The sequence below is a fragment of the Mastigoproctus giganteus genome, chromosome 14 (assembly GCF_048544385.1).
Source record: "Mastigoproctus giganteus isolate SK-2022 chromosome 14, ASM4854438v1, whole genome shotgun sequence".
Taxonomy (NCBI): domain Eukaryota; kingdom Metazoa; phylum Arthropoda; class Arachnida; order Uropygi; family Thelyphonidae; genus Mastigoproctus; species Mastigoproctus giganteus.
The window spans coordinates 87,951,057-87,959,029 of NC_143588.1; the positions used below are offsets into that span (position 1 = coordinate 87,951,057).

The 7,973-nt window shown below is 38.8% G+C and overlaps 1 protein-coding gene across 1 annotated transcript in view; it reads right to left on the bottom strand.

Annotated features, from left to right (window-relative positions):
• Positions 1-3,523, bottom strand: part of LOC150075326 (lysine-specific histone demethylase 2-like) — a 362,688-nt gene extending 359,165 nt beyond the window's left edge. The window contains exon 1 of the mRNA XM_090389224.1: positions 3,475-3,523. The gene's annotated coding sequence lies outside the window, so the exon portion shown is untranslated. The remainder of the gene's footprint in view (positions 1-3,474) is intronic.
• Positions 3,524-7,973: the final 4,450 nt, after the last annotated feature.

Here is a 7,973-nt window from a genome sequence, read left to right on the forward strand (position 1 = left end):
TTCACTAATTTTACTGTGTTTATCAAAGTGTCTTAATAAACTGTGCTGATCTGTATTTCTCAGCGTGGCTCAATTTTCTTTCAGTATGATCCTGAGAACAGAGGCCTCTTTTATTTTGAAAGATGTAAATTGCTCAGGCCTCCACTGTTAACTGTAGTGCTCATTTATCAATGGCCATAAGCAGCTTTAATAATAAAAAATGTAAACTTTGCTCAAGAGACTGGAAGGGGCAAACACACATATCACAGTATGAAAAATTAAAACAAAACTCTTAGCATTAGTTGAGGCACATGATGCAAGAAAGCAAGCTTATACAGCATCAGCCAAGAAAAAAAAAAAAAAAAAAAAACATTCCTATTTCACTGATCCATTCATTCTAAACGTTTGTCTAGTTCTGCCTTAAATTTATTTAAGCTATCAACTTCCACAACAACAGATGGAAGTCTGTTCCAGCAATCAACTACCCGCTGGCTAAATGCAGACTTCCGCACATGTATTCTACAACTGTCTTTCCTCAGTTTCAATCTATGCCCCCTCAGGTTTGTAATCTGAGCAAGAGAAAGAATCCCATCAGCATTGAGCCTGCTCAATCCATTCAAGCCCTTATATGCCTTAATTACATCGCCTCACAGGTGCCTAGTCTTCAGACACCTGCAATTTGCAGATCTCAAGCCTTCCTTCATAAGAGCACCCCTTTGCTCCTTTCACCAGTCTTGTTCCCCCTTCTCTGTACTCGTTCTAGCAACTCTACATCCTTCCTAAAGTGAGGCTTCCATATCTGTACGCAGTACTCAAGGTGTGGCCTGACCATTACCTTATACAAAGGGATTATCACCTCCTATTCCTGCTTGCAAAATTTCTGTATATCACTGACAAGACCCCATGACCTACTCTGGCAATGTGTCTGCACTGCTCAGAAAACTTCATATCTGACTGCACAATTACTCCCAGGTCTCTTTCATTCTCCACTACCCTGAGTGTTACACAACATAGTTGGTAGATTTCTCTGGGATTACTGCTACCCATATGCAGTACTTTGCATTTGTCAATGTTAAACTTCAGTTGCCACTTCTCAGCCCATCTACCCAACTTTTCTAGATCCTGTTGCAGCAGCATACTGTCATTACTGTTATTAACAATGCTACCAACCTTTGTATCATCTGCAAATTTTGACATTAAGTTTGATATACCTTCATCAATATATTTGATAAATATACAAAACAATGGACCCAACACCGAACCCTGAAGGACACCACTAATAACATTAGTCCACGTGGAGCAGTACCCATTGATCACCACACTCTGTCTTCTCATACTCAACCATCCTTTTATCCATTGTAGCAAATTGCCCTTAATGTCATACTGCTCCAATTTGTACAGTAGTCTTCCATGAGCAACAGTATCAAAAGCTTTCCTGAAATCCAAGTATATGATATCAAAATTATTTTTTGCATCCAGTTCCTTTGTGACCACATCATAGTATCCAATCAAATTGGTCAGAAAAGACTTCCCCTTCACAAATCCATGCTGTGTCTGAATTATTACTGATGACTTATCTGGATGATCCTGCAATGCTTCTTTAACCAGTAACTCCATTATTTTCCCTTGAACAGAAGTCAAAACTAACAGGTCTGTAATTATTCATGTCACCCTTTGATCCACCTTTGTGAACTGGAGATACATTTGCACATCTCCAGTCTATGGGGACTTCCCCCAAGTACAAGGATGCTCTCATAATTATGGTTAAGGGTTTTCTTACTTCCTTTGCTGTCTCCTTTAATATAACCGGATAGATACCATCCATCCCAGGTAACTTTCTTAAATTTAACTTCAACAATTTCTCCTCCACTTTGCTCTCAGTTATTACAAAATCATTTAACTCCCTGATAGAGTTTGATAAACATCTGGCCCTCTCCTTGAATAACTCACGTGTGAATGTAGATGCAAAATACTTATTTATTTCGGCAGCTATCGGAGAATGATCATCTTCATCAAACCATTGATATCAAGTGGAACAATCTGATTCATCCCCTTCCTTTTAGAGTTTATATAAGTAAAAAAGTCTTTGCTGTTTTTCTTTGCATCCTTTGACAAAGATTTTTCATAATCTGCCTTCGCTTGCCTAAACTCCTTTGTGACTTAATACAGACTAGCTTGAATCTACCATATGCTTCTGTTGCCTGACAATTTATATGCATCCCATGCATTTTTATTCTCTGCCACAAGTCTCATTAGTTCATCTGACATCCATTTGGGCCTGAACTTAGAGCAGTATTTCTTAGTTGGAACAAAAAGCCTAGTAGCTTCCAAAATTATTTCCTTGGATGCTTCCCATTTAGAATTTGCTGTTCGTAACATCATTAGTTGGTCCCGCTGTATGATAGAACCTAAAATATCTCTCAGACCACTGTCGCCTTTACTAAAGCAAAAACTCTTTCCTTTACCCCTGATGGTAGTTATATCTTTAAGTAAATCTACTAGGTGACAGTGATCACAGTACACTGTGATCACTATCACTTAGTGGTTCCTTTATCTGTAAATTCTTAATGCATGAATAATCAGTGCTGATAATCAGATCAAGAGTATTACTCCCTCCTGTTGCCTTTCTAACATGCTGCTGTAGAAAACAATCATCCAATAAATCCACAAAAGCCTTGCTAATTACAAGCGACCAACACACAAGTTCCAGCTCTGGGAAGTATGTCAACTGGATGCACTTCCTTAGATTTTGTGTTTCTTAACTAACAGTATAACCACTCCTTCCTTCCTATCCTTTCTGTACACATTGTACTCTCCAAATTCCAATTCTGCATCCCTTATATCTAAGTGGCACCACGTCTCTGATATCCCAACAATATCCACCTTGAATGTCTTAATCAGCACTCAAATTCATCAAATTTATTTACTATACTCCTAGTATTGGTGTATATGCAAATATACATGCAGCACCTCCACCTGTTCTTACTCTTAGTTACTCTAACACAGCCCATCTATTTACTTGTTTCATGACCCCCAGCAACTGGTTTACCGGGCTGCTGCTCATTCCAATAGGGGCATTTCAATATCCAATAGAAGTATTTTATATCTTTTTAAAATAAAATTGTGATTACAACATACAGGCTGCCAGTGCATCCTTCCTTTTTATATGTATATATCATACATATTTTAGGTGTAAATGTTTTTGCTATTTTTTTATATAATGAATTTTGATAAAATTACCACATGACTGTCTTCAAATCATCCAGAATATTAAAAATTTAAGTAACAATACTTCCAACTATTTTTAACATTAATAAAAAATTTCAAAAGTTTGTTGACTTTCGATTGATAAATGGATGGCTACATGTTAAAAAAAAACCAAAAAAAAAACCTTCATTATAGAAAAAAAAATAATAATAAATGCTTCAATCGTATTCGAAAACAAGCTAGTTGCAACAATCCCATTCCGCTGCGCGCATCCAACTCTTTGGTTACCTAGTGTACCTTACACTAATGGCGTAACAGTTACATCTGTGAATGTCACATTAACCAAGTAACAAAAGAAAACATCTAAAATTTAATTACTGTTCCTTATATGAAGCCCACATAACATCAACTATTCAAATTTTGACGAGAAATTTAATTTATTTAATTTTACATATTTATTTGTTTTCAAATTGCAAAATCGTTCTGCAAATTTTCATGGAAAACAATAGACATTCTTTATTTCTTAAGAATAAATTAAAGATAATTTGGCAACATAACAATAAAAATATTTTTGCCATTATCTGATAACATTTACAGAAAGTAACAATAAACAGATATATAAGACAAACCGCGAAAACTAATGCATGATCTTTATCTGGTGCAATGTGCTCATATTTTTCACACATACCAAGGTTTTTAACACACATTTAGTTTAGTATTTAAACGGACTGTCAACTGCTTTATTAGTTTTTATTCCGCAAGCAAAGTCAAATTTAGAAAAAATAAATAAATAAAAAAATAATAATAAAACTAATATATCAGCAAGTAAGAACAGAAACTACAGTTCAGTGCCTCCAAACCTTGGTTTAGTAAACTTCGAAAGCTTAGATTCGGAACTTTTTTTAAAAAACGAATGTTCTCTATCATTGTGACACAATGGTCAATTCTAGCATGGTTTCTCATTTATATCACAACCACAAGTCATTAAAAAATAAAACATTAACTAACAAAATACCTCGACAGTTGTTTCACATGGCCGGCCAATATTTGTGGAGCAAGGTGATTGTGCTCACTGGTCTTTCCGCTACACTATACTACCAAAAGTAAAGGAGGGACACATCTCATTGCAGGAGACTGTGTGCAAAGTCGGACTTACTGGGAGCAGTTCCTCCCTGTTGCAGTGTATTGAATCCGACATGAGCAATTACTATAAAGTATTTTAGCTTTGAATATTTATGTGTGCTACGGCACTAGACTACCTAAATCAGGCGTCATTGAGGCAGCACAGTGGTTATAATCACTGTCTTGTAATCCAAATAGGGTAGAAAAGGGCGCCAGGTTCAGATTCCGTCAATGACTCGAAGTACATTTGTGGACATTTTTCAGTCTGCGGCTGAGTTAAGGTTTCAGACCAACGAGGGACGCAAGAACGGCAAGTTGCGAACTATCGAACACATTGCGGGCAATAGCATGACACACACCAGCGCGGGACTGCATCAGACCTTAGATGCAGTTGTTCACAGCATGCTCTATTTTCCCGCGTCCTGCGTGTTTGTAATTATATGTCTTCACGGTAGCACAGTGGTATCGTCACCATCTTCCCCACATCGGGTGGAAAAGGCCCTTGTTCGAATCTCGATGACGCGAGGAACTTTTATGGAGTTTTTTTTCGCTCTATGACTGAGTTAGTCAGTCTCAGGCGTAGATAGCAAGGTTTCTCCCCCCCCCCCCCCCAGAAATTGCGGTTTTTCATCTAGCAAAACAGGAAAATCGATCCAATTTACAGACACAATACACATAGATATATGAATCACCTATGTAGAAAGGGTGCAAGAATATTTGCTGATGCTATCGAGGCAGTGTTAGGTGGGTCGGAAAACTGCTAGCTTGGGGGGATACAAAGACTAATAGTTTAACAGTAACCGCAGGCAGAGGTGAAGGTGATTCTTGCACAACTTCTATTAGAATAAGAAGCGACCTGGAGCGAGGGGTGTTGGGGGTTTCAGGGACGGATGACAGTCATCCTGGAATAGTTGGGTATATGGGATGTGTTAGGGTAACAAGGAATAGGCATAGGAGCATGTATGCTTGCATGTATACCAATGCTAGAAGTATAGTAAATAAATTTGATGAATTTGAAGTGTTGGTCAAGACATCAAAGGCGGATATTGTTCGGATATCGGAGACGTGTTGTCACACTGATATTAGGAATGAAGAATTGGAATTTGGGGAGTACAATGTGTACAGAAAGGATAGACAGGACAGAAAGGGAGGAGGTGTTATGCTGTTAATTAAGAAAAACATAAAATCAAAAGAAGTGCATCCAGTTGATATAGATGGACAGTGCACTGTTGAGTCAGTTTGGTGTGACATAAGCACTGCGAAAGCAAAAATAAGAGTAGGAGTGTGTTATAGGCCTAATGACTCGAATGAGTACAATGAACAATTGTACAGAGAAATAGAGTGGGTCAGTAAATCAGAAGGTCTTATAATGGGGGATTTTAACTTCCCAGATATTGACTGGAACTTGTGGGTTGGTCACTCACACACTAGTCAGACTTTTGTGGATTTATTGGATGATTGTTTTCTGCAGCAGCATGTTCGAGAGGCAACCAGAGAAAGTAATACTCTTGATCTGGTTATCAGCAGTGATCATTCGTGTATTAAGAATTTGCAGATAAAGGAACCACTAGGTGGCAGTGATCACAGTGTGCTGAAGTGGGATTTACTCAAAGAGGTAACTACCGTCAGGGGTAAAGGAAAGGGTTTTTGCTTCCGTAAAGGGGAGTACAGTGGTCTCAGACAGTTTTTAAATTCTGTACAGTGGGATCAACTGACGATGTTACAAACAGTAAATTCTAAGTGGGAAGCATTCAAGGAATTAATCGTGGAAGCTGCTAGACTTTTCATACCGATGAAGAAATATTGTTCAAGGTTTAGGCCTAAATGGTTATCAAATGAACTAATGAGACTCGTGTCAGAGAAGAAAAATGCATGGGATGCATATAAATTATCAGGCGACGCAGAAGCCTGTAGCAGATATAAGCTAGTCTGTAATCAGGTCACAAAGGAGGTTCGGCAGGCAAAGGCGGATTACGAGAAATCTTTGGCAAAAGATGCTAAGAAAAACAGCAAGGATTTCTTTACTTATATAAACTCTAAAAGGAAGGGGATGAATCTGATTGGTCCACTTGACATCGATGGTTCGACTGTTGATGATCCTGCTCAGATAGCAAACAAACTGAATGAGTATTTTGCATCTACATTCACACGTGAGGAATTATTACAGTTTGAAAATGGAAGAAGGTTATCAAATTGTAGCAGTGTGCTTAATGATTTTGTAATAACTGAGAGCAAAGTGGAGGAGAAATTGTTGAAGTTAAACATAAGAAAGGCACCTGGGGTGGATGGGATCTATCCAGTTATATTAAAGGAGGCGGCAAAGCAACTAAGCAAACCCTTAGCCATAATTATGAGAGCATCCTTGGATTCAGGGGAGGTTCCCACGGACTGGAGAGGTGCAAATGTATCCCCAATTCACAAAGGAGGTTCGAAGGGTGACACGAGTAATTACAGACCAGTTAGTTTAACTTCTGTTCCGGGTAAAATAATGGAGTCACTGGTTAAAGATGCATTGCAGGATCATCTAGACAAGACTGCAGCAATAATTCAGACACAGCATGGGTTTGTTAAGGGAAAGTCTTGTCTGACAAATTTGATTGGTTATTATGATGTGGTCACAAAGGAACTGGATGCAAAAAATAATTTTGATATCATATACTTGGATTTCAGGAAAGCTTTTGACACTGTTGCGCATGGAAGACTACTGTACAAATTGGAGCAGAATGGTATTAAGGGTAAGTTGCTACAATGGATAAAAGGATGGTTAAGTGGGAGAAGACAGAGGGTGGTAATCAATGGGTGCTGCTCTTCGTGGACTAATGTTATTAGTGGAGTCCCACAGGGTTCGGTGTTGGGTCCACTGTTGTTTTGTATATTTATCAATGATATTGATGAAGGTATATCAGGCTTAATGTCGAAGTTTGCAGATGACACGAAGGTTGGCAGGGTTGTTAATGACAGTAATGGCAGTGTGCTACTGCAACAGGATCTAGATAATTTGGGCAGATGGGCTAAGAAGTGGCAACTGAAGTTTAACCTTGACAAATGCAAAGTACTGCATATGGGTAGAAGTAACCCCAGAGAAACGTACCAACTGTGTGGTACTACACTTAAGGTGGTAGAAAATGAAAAAGACCTGGGAGTAATTGTGCAGTCAGATATGAAGTTTTCTGAGCAATGTAGACAGGCTGCTAGGGCAGGTCATGGGGTTTTGTCAATGATATATAGGAATTTTGCTAGCAGGGAAAAGGAGGTGATTGTCCCTCTGTATAAGGCAATGGTCAGGCCACGCCTTGAGACTGCGTACAGGTCTGGAGGCCTCATTTTAGGAAGGATGTAGATTTGCTTGAGCGTGTACAGAGAAGAGCAACACGATTGGTGAGGGGAATGAAGGGATCCTCTTACCAAGAGAGGCTTAAGTTCTGCAAATTGCAGTGGCTGGAGACTAGGCACCTGCGCGGTGATCTTATTGAGGTCTATAAGGCCTTGAATGGGTTGAGCACGCTGAATTCTGATGGGATCCTCCCACTTGTTCAGAATACGAACCTACGGGGACATAAGTTCAAATTAAGAAAGGATAGATGTAGAAAAGATGTGCGGAAATTTGCCTTTAGCCAGCGGGTGGTTAATTGCTGGAACAAACTTCCATCTGTCGTTGTGGAAGT